Here is a 19,432-nt window from a genome sequence, read left to right on the forward strand (position 1 = left end):
ACTATCATTAGCTATTTTTGTCTTCTCTCTAGACTTCAAAGGCAAAATTTGGTCTCACCAATTTCTTTTCCAAGAGCAAATTCCCAAAGCAACTATAAGTTGTGGTTTGTATGAAAAACAAATTCTGAGTTTACACATTGAGTATCTCTGTGTTATACTTGATGATATGAAGTAGGAATATATTAAAAATTACATTTTCTATTAATTATATTTGTGACTCATAGAATAAAATTATTTTATCATTATTTAAATAGGTATATATAAAAAGAAAGTACATAAAATATGGTAATAACAGTTTAAGAGTAGAATAGAGGAAATTGGTAGGGCATGATTAATCAGTAACTGAATTCCAGAAATCTGTCATTATTTCTTTTCAAATAATGAAGTATTTCTTTAGCTAAAGAAAGGTGTGTCTAAACTGAATATTTAATAAATAGAACTTCAATTTAGGAAGCTGTATGAGGTTGTTAATCAGTGTTATATTTGGCTGTCAATTAAAGGAAACCCTTCAAATTTTGGCTTATACCCACAAAAAGCCTAAAAACAGACTCAATATTATAGAGCCTTCATATTATTACCAGGTACATGAGTTCCATTTGTGTTTCTTCTTTACTTCATTGTGGTGTGTGTGTTTCTGATTCTGTTTATGTTTCATCATTATGTTCACAAGGTGGTAGTGATGCTTCTGACCACTGTGTCTTTCCAAAGACGAGAGAGAGAGAGAGAGAGAGAGAGAGGAGAGAGAGAGAGAGAGAGGGAGAGAGAGAGAGAGAGAGAGAGAGAGAGAGAGAGAGAGGAGAGAGAGAGAGAGAGAGAGAGAGAGAGAGAGAGAGAGAGAGAGAGAGAGAGAGAGAGAGAATGAGAGAGAGAGAGATGATTTGCAACTATTTTGTGGAAAAATGTTCTACTCAAGACTTTGTCACAAAGTTTGAATGAAAAGAGCCCCCATAGGCTAATAGGGAGTGGCAGGATTGGGATGTTGTCACTGTGTTGAATTCAGTGTGGCCTTGTTGGAGGAAGTATGTCACTGAACATGATCTTTATGGTTTCAGAATCCAAAGCCAAGCCTAGTGGCACTCTCTCTCCACCTGTTGCCTGTTAATCCAGATGCATAACTGTTGGATTCTTCTCCAGCACTATGTCTGCTTGCATACCACCATGATTACTGATACGATATGAGTGAATTAAACTCCTGGTAGCCCCATTTAAATATTTTGTTTTATGAGTTGCCATGGTCATGATTCTCTTTAGAACAATAGAAATCCAAACTAAGATACATGCCTACTTATACCTGCAGAAGGAGTTAGCAATTCAAATTTTCTTTCTAGTGCCAGCAGGAGAGGGAGGGAATTTGCATAACTACTAAATGAGACAAATATAGAATGTGAAGCAAAATACCTGTTGATTCTGTCACCTAATCTGCAATTATAGCAGAGAAAAGGGATAATATATAGTAGGAAACAAACAACTAAAATACAGTGATTTAAATAGAAGAAACTACTGGGCGGCTGTGGTGCACGCCTTTAATCCTGGCACTAGGGAGGCAGAGGCAGGTGGATCTCTGTGAGTCAGAGACCAGTCTGGACTAGAAGAGCTAGTTCCAGGACAGGCTCCAAAGCTATAGAGAAGCGCTGTCTCAAAAAAAAAAAAAACACAAGGAAAGAAAGAAAGAAAGAATCTACAGTGACATCAAAGACACCACATATAGTTTGTACTCGTATTGGATTGATGTGTTCTCTTCAGTGTTCACTGAGAATCTCAAATTGTCACCTTATTTGGTCTTTGATGCTGAAGTTTAGTTAAGGGTTGTTCTTAGTAGTCCAGAGTACGTCCTTATGCAATGACTAGTACCCTAAGAAAAAAAGACATTCGAAACAGAAAAAGAAATGGAATCTCAGAGGGACCTGAGATAAAGACATACAGAGGAAAGACTGATGTAGACTATGACTGCAGTAGTTGTAGTTGCAATGCCAAGCATTTCTGACAAGCATAGGAAGCTAGGAGAACACAGGGATGGAATCTTCGCTTAGAGTTTTCAGAGGTAGCCTACCTTTTCTGACAAATTCACTTTTCTATGTGCATCCAACATTCAGAGCTGAGAAAAAGAGAAACTGCTGCTATATTTAAATCATTTATTTTGTAATATTTATAATGGCAAATTTAGGAAAACTGAAACAATAATGTCTGTCTCACTTAGGTTTTCTATTGCTGTGATGAAAAGTCATGACCTAAAGCAAGTTGGGAAGAAAAAGTTTATTTTTCTCCCAGTTCTATATAAGAGTTCATCATCAAATGCTGTGGGGCCAGGAACTCACACAGGACAGGATCCTGGAGGCAGGACTGATATAGAGGCCATGGAGGAGTGCAGATTACTGGCTTGCTTAACATGGTTCTACCTCCTATATCCTATACACAGCTTCTCTTCTAAGCTCAGGCAGGTTCTCTGACATTGCTGCTGCTATTCTTATTTGTCATTCTATGGTACTGACATCCCCAAATACTGAGGTTCCTTGGTAAAACTTGGCTGCACTTTCATCAGGAGCTCATTATGACTGGTGCCACTCCTGGGCAGGTGGTCCTGGGATCTATAAAAAATCAGGCTGAATAAGGCATTACTCCTCAATGCTCTCTGCATTAGCCCCTGACTCCAGGTTCCTTCACTTTTGTGAGTTCCTTTCCTGGCTTCCTTCAGTGATACAGTATAATGAATCTAGAAGTGTATGCCCAATAAATCCTTTTCTCCCCACTTTGCTTTTTGGTCATGGTGTTTCATCACAGTAGTAGTAGCCCTAACTATGATAAGGTCATATTGTGAAGTTGATGGAACGAAACAATTCGTTTTAATCAGTTTTAAAATAAAACCATTATGTTTTAGTGTCCTGGAGCACTCATTAAGATGTGGGGGGACATATTGAAAAATATTCCAGTGAACAAACAAATTTGCAAAGAACTTCATGTGTAGGATTTTCCTTGTTTTTTTAATTGTTTTCTGAAACTGTGTTTGTGCTAATTGTCAAATTTGCAGAATCTTGAATCACATTAGTATAGGGTTTCTGAGAATTTAAGGAGAGATTAATTCAATTAAGTAAACTACAGTAGGACTAGTCAATCATTTTGGGTAACACTATTTCCTGGGCTGAAATCTTGGACTGCCTGACTCAGTAATAATGTACTCAACTTCTTTAAGCTCCTGCCATGTTGCTTTCCTCACCATGATGGACTTGGTCATTGAACAGTGAGGCAGAATAAACTCTTTCTCAGTTAAATAGCTTTAGTTAGTTTATTTTATCCTACAAACAGAAGAAAATCAGACAATAAATATATAAAATACATGTTGCTTTTTTTTTGGTTTTATGAGACAGGGTTTCTCTGTAGCTTTGGATCCTGTACTGGAACTAGCGCTTGCAGGGCCTCGAACTCAAAGAAATCTGCCTGCCTCTGCCTCCAGAGTGCTAAGATTAAAGTCATGTGCCACCACCACCTAGCTATAAAATACATTTCTACATTTTATTTTATTATAGTTTTACTTCTTATTGTGTATATCTAAATTTCTTATTGTATATCCCCCTAAAAGCTGATGAATCCATTTATGTATGTATATGTGCTGACTGCTTAGGGTTAAATAACCTATCAAACAACTTGTCGCTAGAGAAAACTGAATCTTCTTAGAACCCATTGATTTCCTATATCTTTTCATCTAGTGGTAGAGCTTTATGAGATTTCCCCTAACAAATTTAGAAAGTCAACTTATTTTATCATTGTACAAATCTTGTTTAGCTGACCAGATTGTTGAGATTTCTAGGGTGCATCTTCCTTCTTGTATATAGATGACAATATCATTTGATGTTCTGGTCATCTGGCTTTCTTTCTGCGTCTTCTTCTACATTGTTTCCTGAGCATTAGGTGTAAGAGTTGTGTTGTTGATGTAGTACTTTGAATTTGTATTCCATGATCAGTAAATGAACTCAGCAGTATATGTGTGTGTATCTGGGTGTGTGGAGTGTATACATATATATGTTGTGCATTTACATGTAACAACAATAAGTAAGGAAAAGAGTGAATTTGAGAGTACGAGAACACAGAAGGGATTGTCAGAAAGAAGGATGGATGGGCATGATATAAATGTAGTATTTATGTGTAAAATTTTTTAAAAATATTGTAAAAATGTTTATTTTTTCCAGGGGATGTAAAGAGGTATTTTGGAAGAGGAAACAATAAATTGGGACTCTCAATGGTGAGTGACATTTTCTATTAAATAAGGGTGATTTTTTTTGTTTTTGTTTTAATTAGCAGCTTCAAAATACTGTGCATTTTGTAAACTGCTAACAGTAATAACATTTTAAACAAAAAAGTACATGAAAACTGAAGCAGAAAATGATCTGCAATAAAAACGTGTTCTATGACTGGGGATCTGGTGCATTTAGTAAAGGATGTGAATTTGGGACCTTAAATCCATATAAACCAACTGAGGATCATGGCAAACACTTTTAATCCTAGTGCTGAGAATCAGAGGCAGGGAGATCCTTGGAACTAACTGGCCATTCAGCTAAGCCCATTTCATGATCTTCAGGCCATAGAGAATCCCTGTCATAACAATCAAAGTTAACAGTGTCTGCAAACTGATACCCAACATTGACCTCTAGACACTCTATGCACTTGCTAATGAATGCACACACATATGCCTGAATGCCTGAAGCATATTTATAAACACACACACACACACACACACACACACACACACACACACACACACACAAATGTTTTCTTATAGTCCTTAGAATTAATTTCCGTTTAATGACTAAGGAAGTATCAACCGTTAAGCAATCCTTTCCACATCCCATTGTTGTCCTCTTCTTAGAGACAACTAGAATTCACTGTTTCTGTTCTCATGAGGCTGGTGAGTATTTTTTTCCAAATTATAGTTTCTCTAAATGTTAATTACAATATAGGGATCTGGAATTGCATAATTTAGGTCAAATTTCCATTATGAAGCTAGAGTAAAAATGCCCCAAAGTACAAGAACTTTCCTGTATTCAATGATAAATAACAGGCATTTCTTTTTATTATTATTTCTGTGTGCATTCTTATATGCATGTTTGCATGTATATGGTTATTCCTGTGTGTGTGTGTAGACAAGTATTTGCATGCACACGGGTACTAGTGCAAAGGCTTAAGCCTGCAATTCCAATCTTCTTTGACCACTCTTCTACCTTCCTTATCATTGAGTCATGATCTCTTACTTACACAAAACCAAATATCACTAACACGGCTGGCTTCATTAGACAGTTTCCTCATGGGTCCCTTGTGTTTCTTTTCTTAGGCTGGTACAGAAGTTTTTTGCTACTCTCTTCTGGCATTTACTTGAGGATTGAGAACCCAAATTTTGGTTTAACAACTGAGCCATCTCCACAGACCATGATATTTACCTGCAAATTATACTTAGTGCCAGTAATTAAGTGTGAAAGGTTATTTGAAAACATACATCATAAACTATTTATAAGACTGTAATTAGAATTAATAGAATATTCTAGGCTTTGATGACAGGAAATTCATTACTAATTTTAGTTCTACTGCAGTAATACTTCTGTCATCATGTTTATATTGCTTGAGTTTAGCAGATTTGTTGCACTTTTACCTGATAGGAACACTGAGTAAGATATGGCAGTTCATTCTAAATTGATGTAGCATTTAGAATAGTCAGATTGATTAATGATAGCATAGACTTAAGATTTAGACATTAAGAAACCTACTTTTATATTTTTAGTGTTTGAAACAGGTCGGGAATAATATTCCATCAACTATTTATAATATAAATGACTTATAAATGACACTGAACTTGATTATTTACATGCCTCTTGAACATGATAAAATACTTATAAGAAATTACCATGGAAAATATATATGATTAATCTTCATTAAATGTTAATAAGATTTTTGAATGTTGACATCCTCTAACTTGTCAAGGAAGAAAGTTACTTTATGTTGAAAACTTATCATATGAAATAAAGATATCATTTTTTTCTAGATTACTTTTTTGTTTTGTTTTTGAGTCAGTGTTTCTCTGTAGCTTTGGATCCTGTCCTGGAACTGGCTCTTGTAGACCAAGCTGGCCTTAAACTCACAGAGATCCACCTGCCTCTGCCTCCTGAGTTCTGGCATTAAAGGCATGTGCCAGTCCTGCACAGCTAGATTTCTAATTAGATTTAAACATACTTCAGTGAAAAGAACATACTCACATTTTTATGGATCAACCAATATCTTTTTAAAATAAAAAATAACTCTGTAAAAAAGAAAGAAAGAAAGAAAGAAAGAAAGAAAGAAAGAAAGAAAGAAAGAAAAACTAGAGTCCCACTATAATTTTAAAACATTCTTTGTACTCCTAAGCTAGGAAAGTGTCTGTAAATTATACATTTTTGTGTATCTATTTGATTTTCTAGTGGTGGTCAATTATGCTGTAAATATTTTAATGGACTCTGTAAGCACCACTGTAACTTGATATTTCCGCACAAGGACACCAGTTGACACTCTTTAATTTAGATGGAGTAGAGTAAAATTGGACTAAGGCCATAATAGTGGCTTTTTTGGTAAACACAGAGGGTGTAATTTTACAAATTACCATCTGGTTAGTCTGCTTGTCTCTGTGTAACAGAATGAGTGATAAATAAAATTAGAACTTAGACTTTTGTCGGGATGTAGAACTGTGTGTTAAAAAACAACTTCTGATATAGTTGGTGGGGATCTGTAGTAAGTCATTTTGGATTATGGCAGGTATTCTGGTGTCTTTAAGAATCTTCTCACATAGACTGGGTCTTGCTTGTGTCAATGGTTAAAGAAAAGTTAAGTTTGTATGGTAGAAAATAGAAAAAGAGGAACCTACATAGGACCGAACTAGGTCCTCTGAATGTAGGTAACAGTTGTGTGGCTTGGGAAGTCTGTGAGACTACTGGTGAAACCAACATTTATCTCTAGTACATGACCTGGCTTTGGGAGCCCATTCTCTATGAAGGGATACCTTGCTCAGCCTAGATATGGGGTGGGAAGGTGCTGGCCCTGCCTCAAGTGATGTGACAGACTGTTGACTCCCTATGGGTGGCCTCACCCTCTCTGAGCAGTGGATGGCGATACAGCGGGGGGGGGAGGTTGGGGGAGTGGGAGGAGGGCAGGGAGAGATAACTGGGATTGGTATGTAAAACAAAAAAAAGATTCTTTTATAAAATAAAAAGGAAAGTAGAAAAAGAGAAGAAAATCACAATTTGGGCTAGAATGAGTAAGAGACACACATTATAGGTTTTGGTAAGTCAGACTACCAGAAATGCAGAATTTTGTATGTGTACTTTATTAAACATGGTGTTTTCATTTTCTAGAGATAAGCTTTGAGTTTTATAGAGTGATATCTTGGTAGAAAACCTAAAACTAAAAGGAAACAAGTTGTACCTTCTCCATCAGTCTGCAGACTGCAGGAGGGATCCTAAATTGAAAAACTCCTCCATAAGAACCAGCTGTAGGCAACAACATAGGGCATTTTCTTTTCTTTTTTTTAGAAAGAAAGAATTTATTTCATCTTACAATTCTCATTTCACAATCCCTGAAAGAATTCAGGGCAGGAACTCATGGAAGGAACTGGAACTGAGCCCATGGAGGAGTGCTGCTGACAGACTATCGCTCTTGTATTTATTTAGCTACCTTTCTTATACAGCCAATGAAGGCTTACCTGCCTAGAGATGGCATACTCACAGTGGGCTGTGCCCTCCTATATCAAACATTAGTCAAGAAAGACATGTCTAAGGGCCAATATGATGGATGTAATTCTTCAGTAAAGTTCCTCTGCCCTGCTTGGTAAGTTGATGAAGGAGGTGGCCCCATATCTGTCCTTCCTCCATCTCAACCATCCCACTCCCCTAAGATCTCCCCAACCCTCCCCTTCTCTCCTCTTTCTTCCCCTCTCCCCTTCCCTCTAATCCCCCGCCCCCATGCTCCCAAATTTTGCCTAGAACTCTTGTCTGCTTGAAATTTCCAGGAGGATCTATATATGTTTTTTCATTGGGTTCACCTTATATATTTTGCATTTTAAAAAAACACAAAACTGAAGCCTGCTAGGCAAGATTTCTACCAATGTTTTTTTTAATTTTTTTTAAAAAGAAAACAAACTTTCTTTCATCATACATACCAATCCAAGTTCCCACTCCCTCCCCTATTCCCATTCCCTCCACATATCTCCCCAGCCCACCCCTAGCCACTCTTCAGAAAGGGTAAGGCACATTGTTTGCAGAAGGTCCAAGGCCCTTCGTACTATATCTAGGCTGAGCAAGGTATCCCTCCAAAAAGAATAGGTTCTCAAAAAGCCAGTACAAGTGTACTAACTCAATAGTGGATACTTAGACATAAACAAAGGACATTGAGCCTATAGTTCATTATCTTAGAGATAGCTTACTTAGCTAGTAATGAGGTGAGCCCTAAGACAAACATATATAGATCCACCTGGAAAGTTGAAATAGACAAGATCAACTGACAAAATTGAGAATATAGGTGTGGGGGAGAAGGAAGGACAGAAAGGGAAAAGGAGGGAAGAAGAGGAGGGGCGATGAAAACTTGAGGCAACAGGATAGTTGAGATGGAGGAAGGACAGAGATGAGAGCAAGGAAAGAGATACCTTGATTGAGGAAACTATGGGGTTAACAAGAAACCTGGCTCTAGAGAAATTCCCAGATATCCACAAGGATGACCCCAGCTAAGATCTAAGCAATAGAGGAGAGGGTGCTGGAACTGGCCTTGCCCTGTAGTCAGACTGATGAATATCTTAAATATCACCATAGAACCTTCATCCAGCAACTGATGGAAACAGAGGCAAAGAACCACATCAGAGCACTGGACTGAGCTTCCATAGATCAGTTTAAGAATGGGAGGAATGAGAATATGAGCAAAGAGGTCAAGACCATGATGGGTACACCCACTAAAGCAGTCTACCTGAGCTAATGGAAGCTCACCAACACTAGTTGAACTGGAAAGGAACAGGCATAAGACCAAACTAGTCCTTCTGAATGTGATTGACAGTTGCATGGGTGGGCCAGACTGAGGGGACACTGGCAGTGGCACCAGGATTTATCCCTACTGTTTGTACTGGCATTTTCTTAATTATTGATTTAAATGAGAGTGCCCAGCCCATTGTGGGTGGTGCCATCCCTGGGGTGGTGGCCTTGAGGTTTATAAGTAAGCAGTGAGTAGCAAGTGAGTAACCAGCACCCCTTCCTGTCCCTTACACCAGCTCCTGCATCCAGGTTCCTGTCCTCTTTGAGTTTGTGCCTTGACTTCCATGAACTGTGACTCAGGATATATAGTCAGTATGTAATCAAGTAAATGCTTTCAATCCTAAGTTGTTTTTGGTCATGGTGTTTCATTACAACAATAGTAACCCTACCAAAGACATTCAGATTATCTACGTACAGGTTTGTTTGTGTGTTTATCTTCCTTTGATTATGCCTTAATTCAAGACTTTTCAAATAATGATGTGATATGATAACTAGTCAATTAGTTGGAAAAAAATCCAGAGGTTTCAAAGATTTTCAAAAAGACAAGTTCTAGAATCTCTGATTTTCCCCCTGAAACAGTTTCATATTAACAATTTTAAAACATAATAATGAATTGCCATCAATACCTTAATCTTTTTGTAAATGAAACTGATTATTTTCAAGAAAGAAAACAAATAAATCTTCTTATATGACATATTCTCATCATGGTGTTACATCCCTTATCTCCTCCCAAATCCTCCCCATCTACCCATCCACACAACTCCACACCTTATTTTTCTCTCTTTAGAAAACAAGAATTTAGAAAACAAGAGATTAAAAATTAAAAAAGCTAACAAATCAGAATGAAGCAAGACACACAAACAGATTAGGAGAAATAAAAACCTCAGTCCTTAGAAAAGTCTACATTGCTGTAAGATATTCAGGAATAATATTGTATAATCTTAATCTTAATTTATCCAAAAGTCTGTTTCATGTACCATAATTTATACTCAAACTTGAATTTATAAACCTCTAAATTTTGAGATATCAACGTATATTGCTAGCTACATAGAAACAATTCAGATTTTAAGTAGGGTCACATGAACTATAAACATTAATATTGCAGGGCAGCAAAAATATATATCTATGTATATATACACACATATATACACATATATAAAAAACTCATTGTTTACACACTGAAAAAGTTAAGATGTACTTTTGTTTATATGTATAAACATATATAATAAATTATCTCTCTATCTATCTATTTAAAATTTTCTGGACTATATGATTTCTAAGACAATTTATTACCTATCATATTGAACCCTGTTGTGAATATTGAATAAATTTTCTAAAATACTGCTTAGTTTGTTAAATTGATTTATAAAATTTTATTCTTACAATAAAATTAAATTTTCATATATAAATAATGTATAGTACTATGCACATGCTACTATGTAAAACATGGTGATTAGATCATACCTGTAATAATTTTATCATTCATTTTATTTTAAATGTAAAATACAATAAAAAGCTTGTATATTTTGGCAAAAAAAACATTGCTTCTGGATGATAAATGTGAAAGGGAACTTTTGTCTGCCCAACTCAAATAGCATGATTTCAAGGCCTGACCTCTTGTATCCATGTTGCTTCAAAAGACATTCACATGTGCCTGATACATGATAGTTTACTGTATGGCATTGAATAATGACTTTAAGATGGACTGTTGAAGCCACGTGAGGAAGTAAAAAACAGACTCTGCATTTTTAATTTATTAAATACAAAACACAGAAAGTTCAGAAACAGTGTATATATTACATACTACTGGTAGCAGCCAGTTAATATAATAGATTCTGTGAGTATTTTGTGAACAATTCCCAAAATTCTTAGACTGAACAATAGTTTTGTCAGCATTTTATTTTCATTCATAATGGCCAAAAATCATAATGATATGATTTCAGGTAAGTATACGTAAAATTAAATAATTTAGATTAGTCTAAATTATAGAAATCTTTAAAAAAAATGGATGTAGAAATCTAGACGATTCAAAAAATGGAAAGTATTTAAGCTGGAAATATGATAAAATGGATGCAAGTAGTTTTACCTCATTTAAGAGACACTAAAAATAAAACTATCTGTTGTCTCTAAGAAACACATAATTAGCAAAGCCATTCACAAACTAAGAGATGGGTATCAAAATACTGAGTTACTGAAAACAGAAAGCAAGCTGGCATAGCTATTTTGGTATCTGCCAAATTACATTGCAAACTAACGCTAGTCATAAGAAATAAAGATAACTACTACCTATTAACAGAGGAATACATCATTAAGAAGATATAATAATTGTAAGCATTCACACATCAAATATTGAGGCTGTCTTATTTCATAAAATAGATATAAAAAGGCATAAAATGTTAGGTATGTGAGGATACAGTAGATGTGGGAGTCTTCTGTACCTCACTCCTATCTTTAGATAGGGATTCCAAACATAATATCAACAATGATACTTTAAAGATAAACTATACCATATATCAATTGGTTTGAAAAAAATAACTACAGAGCATTCCATTGAGCAGATACAGAATATACATGCTTCTCAGCAGTCCATGACTTTCTCTGAAACTTATGGGATTAGATCAGCAATCAAGTCTGAAAACATACAAAAAAAGATAAAAAGATAGAAATATGTCCCTTTATCTTCTCAGATCACAGTGATTTAGAAGAAATAAGATCCACATATGAGTGAGAGAAAATGCAGCACTTGTCCTCTGAGCCTGGCATGCTTCATTTAATATAATTTTGAGAGCCATCCATTTCTTTCCAGTTTCAAAATTTCATTTACCTTTATGGCTGAATAAAATGTATTTGTGAAATGTATTTCTTTGGGCCACCAACCAGCTCCCAAATCATGACACAGAGACTTATTAATTCTGAATGCTCAGCCTTATCTTAGCTCTTATATAAATCTGTTTCTCTTTATCTACAGTTTGCCATTGATCTTTTTACCTTTCTTTCTGTCTTTTCTGTATATCATACTTTCCCGCTATCTCCATCTCTGGCTGGTAGCTTCCTGACTTATGACCCTGGGCATGTCCCTCTATTTCTCCCTCTTTCACTTCTCTCCTCTTCTCTCTTGAGCCTATATTTCTCCTCCTACTTATTCTCTCTGCATGCAAACCCTGTGTATCCCTGCCCTGCCTAGCTATTGGCCATTTACTTTCTTATTAGACAATTCAGTTGCCTTAGTCAGACAAGGTGAAATAAACGTAACATATTTTTACATAATTACACAAATGGCAGGAAAAACAAAGCTTACAATCCTTCCATCGTTAAACAAATGCAGCATAAACAAATGTAACACATCTTTACACAAGTAAAATTATATTCCATAGCATAAACAGATGTAAAAATCCTTCCCTAGTTAAAATTATTTCTAAGACCATTTGATTAAGTCAATTCCGTTTCCTTGCTACTGTGAATAAAGCAGCAATAAGCAGATATTTTCAAATATCTTTGAGGTAGTATATAGAAACCTAGAGGGAGTAGTTTCATATCTACTGCAGTAGTAAGATGCCCTAACAAAAAATAATAAGTCAGGTATTTATTTCCATTTACAATGTTATCAAAATGGTTATAAAAGCTTGAAGCAGCAAGTCAACTGGCATCCACAGCTAAGGATATAGAGAAATATTTGTATGTGTTCTATTTGTTTGCTTATGCTCAGTTCAGATTCTCTACTCATACAGTTCAGAAGCACCTGCCTAGGAAATGGTACCACACACAGTGTGCTAGATCTTCCCATATCAATGAATTTACTTAAGACAACCGTCCACAGATATGACCACAGGTCACGGAAAGTATGCAATCTCTCATAGAGATTCTCTTCACAGGTGATTCTAGGTTGTGCAAGATGATAATTACAGGCAACCATCACAAACTCAGAGTTGTATAGTTGTATCACACCTTACTTCTATTTTTAGCCATTTGGAAGCCCTTCATGCTAATTTTCATAACATCTTCAAGGTTTACTCTGTCAACTTTAGTAAGAGTCCTTAATTTCCCACATTTGTATTTCTTCTTATAAGAGCTAACATTTTATTGTCTGGAAGTTTTGGTTTTTAAAATTTTCAGACATCAACTTCATGCCTGAAATATAACTGGTACACATTTCCTCCCATTTTATACACAGCCTATTCACATTTTTGATAGTTCCTTTTCTTTTGCAAAGGTTTTTATTTTCTGGAAACTTAGTTTTCATTTTTTGAGTTATTTCCTCTGTGATTGGAATCCTATTTGTAAAGTTTTTGCTCAGGTCTGTATCTTGGAGAGTTTTTACTCTGCTTTCCTGTAGCAGTTTTAGCCTTTCACATTTAAGATTAAGGATTTTGCCATATTTTAAGTTGATTTTTTGTAAGTAGGATTTAAAAGGGATCTAAATTTGTTCTTATGAAAGTGGATAATCAGCTTTACTAACACATTTGCAGAACAGACTTGTTTTTGGCATGTTTCTGATGTGTTCCTTAAAAATTAGGTTATCTTAAGAAAGAGTTAGACTTACTACAAACTAATAATTAAGAAATGCCATACCAGTCAGAAAAACAGGTGAGTGACCCAAGTACCTTAAGAACGTGTCCATTCCTGAGTTCCTAGATTTGATTTCCAAAGACACTCTTACTGCCCTCCCAGTCCTCCCCAGCTGCCAGGCCCCGGCCTCCAAATCTGGTGAATTCCCACTGGTCAGGTGTAGACCATACCAATCATAAGAATAACTGAATGACCCAGATGCTCAAGCAACCGCTATTAGAGCCCATCTCCAAGGACACATTCCACTGCCTTGCTACCCCTAAACAACCTGTATGTTGACCCCCAACATGGGTGGACTTATACTGACCAGGAACAATTCAGGCCAGTTAGAAGAACAAGGTCAGACCACATATTAGTCAGAATATCTGTTTTAAGCCAGAACAGGTGCAGGCAAAGCAAGACAGAAACAGATAGGCTTACACAGGCAGAGAAACAGCTTAACCAGAGAACACAGCTACTGCCAGAAACACAGATAGGTGACCTACTAGTGGACCTCCTTCACTCAGGCAGTGCCCTCAACCCCTACTCTTCTCTTCTTCATCCCCCAATTTCTGCAGTGACCTCCTACTGCACCAAAGGCCAAGTTAGTTACAAGAAGTCTAGGACTCAACATGAACAGAGATTCTGTACAAGATCAGAAATCCACGTCATGAAGACAAGACCAAAGAGGAAACAGTAGCCAAGGAATCAAGCATCCATACTACAAAGACTCAGAAAGCAGCACCTAGACCTATCATCATCCCAAACCAATATGCCTAACCTCAAGAATAAGAACAAAATCAACAACAGAGGGAAATATGGTAACACCAGAACCCAACTATCCTGTAACAGCAAGACCCGAATATTCTAAAACAGCTTCAGAACAAGAAAAAAAATGTTAAAACAAACTTTACAAAGACTATGGTGGTCTTTAATGAGGAAACGAAAAAGAAACCTCTCAAGGAAATTGAAGAAAAGAAAGGAGAAAAATTGAGGGAATCAATAAATCCATTAGAGAGTGCCAAGAGAGTCAAGAAAAAAAAAAGCAAGTAGAGGAAACTGCTCAAGACCTAAAAAGGGAAACAAACCAGTAACCGAGGGAGTTCTAAAAGGGGAAATGCTAGGTAAATCAAGAGAAACTACAGATTCAAGCATGCATCAACAACTGAATACAGGAGAGGGAATAGAGCATCTCATGTGTTGAAGATGCAAGAGAAGAAATAAATTCATTGGTCAAAGAAAATGTTGAATCTAAAGCATTCTTAACACGAAAGATCCTTGAAATATGGATCTCTATGGAAAGACTAAACCTAAGAATAGTAGAAAGAGAAGAATCCCAGCTCAAAAATACAGAAAATACTTTAACAAAATCATAGCAGAAAGTTTCCCTAACCTAAAGAAGAGTATTTCTATATAGGTACAAGAAACTTACAGGACACAAAATCATTTGGAGGAGAAAGAAAGGCCCTCAACACATAATAATCAAACAATAAACAAACAGACCATAGAGTGAATAGTAAAAAAGGCAAAGGGAAAAGGCCAAGTAACTTTTAAAGGTAGATATATTAGAATTGTACCTGACTTCTAAACAGGGATTCTAAGATACAGAGGGACCTGGACTGGCATCTTGCAGACTAAAAGACCACAGATGCCAGTCTAGACTACTATAACCACTGAAAATTTCAATAACCATAGATGAAGAAAGCAAGATATTTCATGACAAGTCAAATTAAGACATTATCTATTTGTAAATCCAACTCAACAGAAGGTAGTATAAGGAAAACTCTATCCCAAGTAAGTTAGCTATATCCACAAAAACAAAGGAAATAAATAATATCACATCAGAAAATCCAGAGAAGGGATATACAGGTACACACACACACACACACACACACACACACACACACACACACACACATTACTACCACAAACAAAATAACTGGAAAGAACAATCATTGGTCCTATGATGATGGTTGGGCTAGGCAAGAGAAGTGGGGGGGATGGGAGGAGGAGAGGGGAAGAGCTGCAGATGGAATATATAATGAATTTTTAAAAATATATTAAAAATGAAAAAATATGAAAATTTAAAAAAATTGCAATCATTGGTCATTAGTGTCTCTCAATATCATTTTACTCAATTCCCCTATCTAAAAAAAGATAGGCTAACATACTGGATACCAAAACAGGATCCATCCTTCTGTTGCATACTCAACATCAAAGACAGAGGTTACATCAGAGGAAAGGATTAGAAACAATTTTCAAAGCAAATGGAACCAAGAAGAAAGCTAATGTAGCTATAAAAATATCTAACAAAATTGACTCTGAGATGGCTATTCATTGCTGTCAACTTGACTATATCTGGAATGAACTATAATGCAGAAATGGAGGGCATGCCTGTGATTCATATCTTCAAGCAGTAAGACAAACATCTCTTTTATCTAGAATTTTAGCTGGATGGCACAGGCTTTTAATCCACATTTTGTAGTTGGATGACACATTCCTTTAATCTGAGCCACATCTGCTGGAAACCTACATAAGGACAATGGAAGAAGAAAAATTTGCTACTTTATCTGCTTTCCCTCATCTTGTCAATACATTCGTTTTTTTACTGGCACTGGCATGTTCTTCTTATTCATGACTCTACAATATACAAAAGACCAGCTGGGACACCTACCATTGCAGAACAGAACTGAGAAACTATTAGATTCTTGAACTTTCCATTCACAGCCTATCATTATTAGATCAGTTGGACTGCAGCCTATAATTAATTCCAATAAATTTCATTAATAGAAATATATACATAACATATAATATAATATATTATATGTATTATATATATCATATATATATATATAATGTAAGTTCAGTGATTCTCAAGAACCCTCTCTTCATAATGCAGATTTTGATACCTCAGTGGTTCTAGATAAATATAAATATAAGGATGAATCTTTTAAGTATCCGGAGTAGGCTTTTTAATTCATTAGCACCTTCAAATTCTAGATACAAATAAACTGCCTAAAATATTTAAGTGTGCCCTGGAAGAGACTCTTCTCTCCTGCAGCCACAGTTTGAGCTGCAGAAAATTAAACTAAAGCCCTCATTATAATGTTGGCAGAGTTACGAAAAAAATCAAAGTCTTGACCTCAAAAAGTATCAACAGTTAAAGTAAGAGCATTAGTTGGTAAAGAATGAGATCTTATAAATTGGGATGAGAATGTATGAATGGAACATATTAAATCTGAGAACTTTGAAACCTTGGTTACTTAAATAATATCTTACCTGAGGAAGTAGTACCCTCAGCCCCACTCTTTGAAATATTCCTCTTTTGACAGGATTTAGGGGGTTTTATTGCTGTGAAAATCCACCATGACCATGGCAATACTTATAAGGAAAACATTCAATTGAGGAGGATCATTTATGATTTCAGAGGTTGAGGCCATTATCATCATGGCAGGGGGCTTGCCAGTATTCAGACAGATGTGGTTCTGAAGGAGTAGCTAAGAGTCCTACATTTTGTAGGCAACAGGATTTTAACTGAAACATTAAGCAGTATCCTGACCTTAGGAAACCTCGAAGCCCAGCCTCCCACAGTTACACACTTCTTCCAAGAAGGCCATACCTACTCTAACAATGTTACACCTCCTAAAAGTGCCATTCCCTATGAGACCATGGGGGACAAGTTTCATTCAATGAATCATATTCCACTCACTGACACAAATAAGCTTTTAAAAATATCATAATTTAAGCCGGGCGGTGGTGGCGCACGCCTTTAATCCCAGCACTCGGGAGGCAGAGGCAGGCAGATCTCTGTGAGTTCGAGACCAGCCTGGTCTACAAGAGCTAGTTCCAGGACAGGCTCCAAAGCCACAGAGAAACCCTGTCTCGAAAAAAAAAAAAAACAAAAAAAGAAAGAAAAAAATATCATAATTTAGTATACCGTCATAAGTTCTCATAGTCTGTCACAGTTTCAACAATGTTTCAAAATCCAATGTTTAAAATTCATGCAATCTCTTAACTGTAATCACCTAGAAAATTAAAAAAAAAAAAAAGATCACCTACTTTCGGCACACATTATAGCATAGAATATACAGTACCATTCCAAAATAGGGAAAGGAGCATAGCAAGAAAATATGGGACCAGCGCAAAATGAAAACCATCTGATCTCTGAATCTCCATGTCTGATTTCAAAACACTCACTGAAATCTCCAATTGCATTCAGCTTTGTCTACTGCAACGTGCTTCTTTCTCTTGAGCTGGTTCCATTCCCTGTTAGCATCTCTCCTTAACGGACATTCCACAGCTCTGGCATCTCTAACATTTTTGGTTCTCCAAGACATTCCATGTTTCAACTTCATAGAATTACACAATGGCCTCTCTACTATGCCTCTATTCAGGGATACTTCTGACACATGCCTAGCCTCAGTGGCGTTATTCCATAACTCACTTCTTCCATCCTTAATTCTTATCCTAGAACTATGGAGAGAAATCTGGCAATTTCAGCTGTATGTTGGGGCTATAATATGCCCCCCTCATTCAATTATACCTTCAACAGCTTTCTGTCCTTGATTGCCTCAGCTGGGCTGCCTGAAACTTGCTCTGTACACCAGGCTGGCCTTAGACTCATAGATACACCAACCTCTGCCTTCCCAGTGCTTGGACTAAAGGTATGCTTTTCTTTCCAAAATTTGGAAATTTAGGTAAGTGGGATCTTGTCTTGAGGTCACTATTCCCTTTTTTTTACATTTCTTAATCTGTTTATCTTCTTGAACACAGAGTAGATCTCTATTCCACTTCATGGTATTCTTTTTCTCCTCAAATTTTTCATTTCATAATTTACCCTGCTCATCTTGCTCCTTTGCTTTATAAATTTTCATTAGAGTTACCACTAAAAACCATACCACAAAATTTACAGTAGGTTGTTTTGGGATTTCTTCTTACCAAATGAATTAATCTGAGACTCTTCAGTTTAGCGTCAGTCAAACTCTTTAGACAGACACTTTCTTCACGAAAATATCACAAGAATTTCTGTAGGCAACATACTATAGTTCTTCTCCTCTGAAATTTCTTGAGTGAGTACCCCACAGTTCATCACATCACACACAGAGTCACTTTCTGCCATGCTCCTACTAGTATGGCCCATTAGTCAGTACTTAAAGCATTCCGCTGCTCTCATAACCAAAGTACCAAAGACCAAATTCCATAGCAATATCCTAGTCTCTAGTGGCAACTGCTGTCTTAATTTTTTTTCTGTGAAGGCAACAGGACTATGGCAACTTTACTACAGAAAACATTTAATTGAAAGTGCTAGCTTACAGTTTCAGAGCTTCAGTACATTATCATGTTTGGGAATATGTCAGTATGCTGGCAGATGTGGTGCTGAAGGATTATCTGAGAGTCTTCTATGGAGGCTATAGAAAGACAACTGGCCAGTATTCTGAGTTTAGGAAAGCCCATCCCCATAGTGACTCACTTCCTGCAAGAACACTATCTACTCCAAGAAAGCCAAACTTTTGAATAGTGCCACTCCCTATGAGATTATTAGGTCCAATTACATTCAAAACACCATATCACCTTTCACTAAGTAAATTAATCATTTCATATCTGATACATTAATAGTGGCTTTTTTCTGAAGTATCTGTCAGGCAAATAATATGTTTTCCCTCAGAGCCCACTAATGTTTGCTTCTAGACATATAATCAGACTCAATGCAATGCAGAATCCTAAAGGGGAAATAGAAAATATAGCTCATGATGATTCATGCTGCACTATTAATGAGCTTACTGCTTTTGCTAATTTATTCAAGCCAAAGTCTGAGGTATATGTGTGAGAATGGGTTTTCAGAGTATGGGATGATGGTGGAA

Source organism: Microtus oregoni, unplaced genomic scaffold, assembly GCF_018167655.1.
Source record: "Microtus oregoni isolate MIOR12 unplaced genomic scaffold, Mior012 000079F_ref0000094, whole genome shotgun sequence".
In the NCBI taxonomy this organism is placed as follows: Eukaryota; Metazoa; Chordata; class Mammalia; order Rodentia; family Cricetidae; genus Microtus; species Microtus oregoni.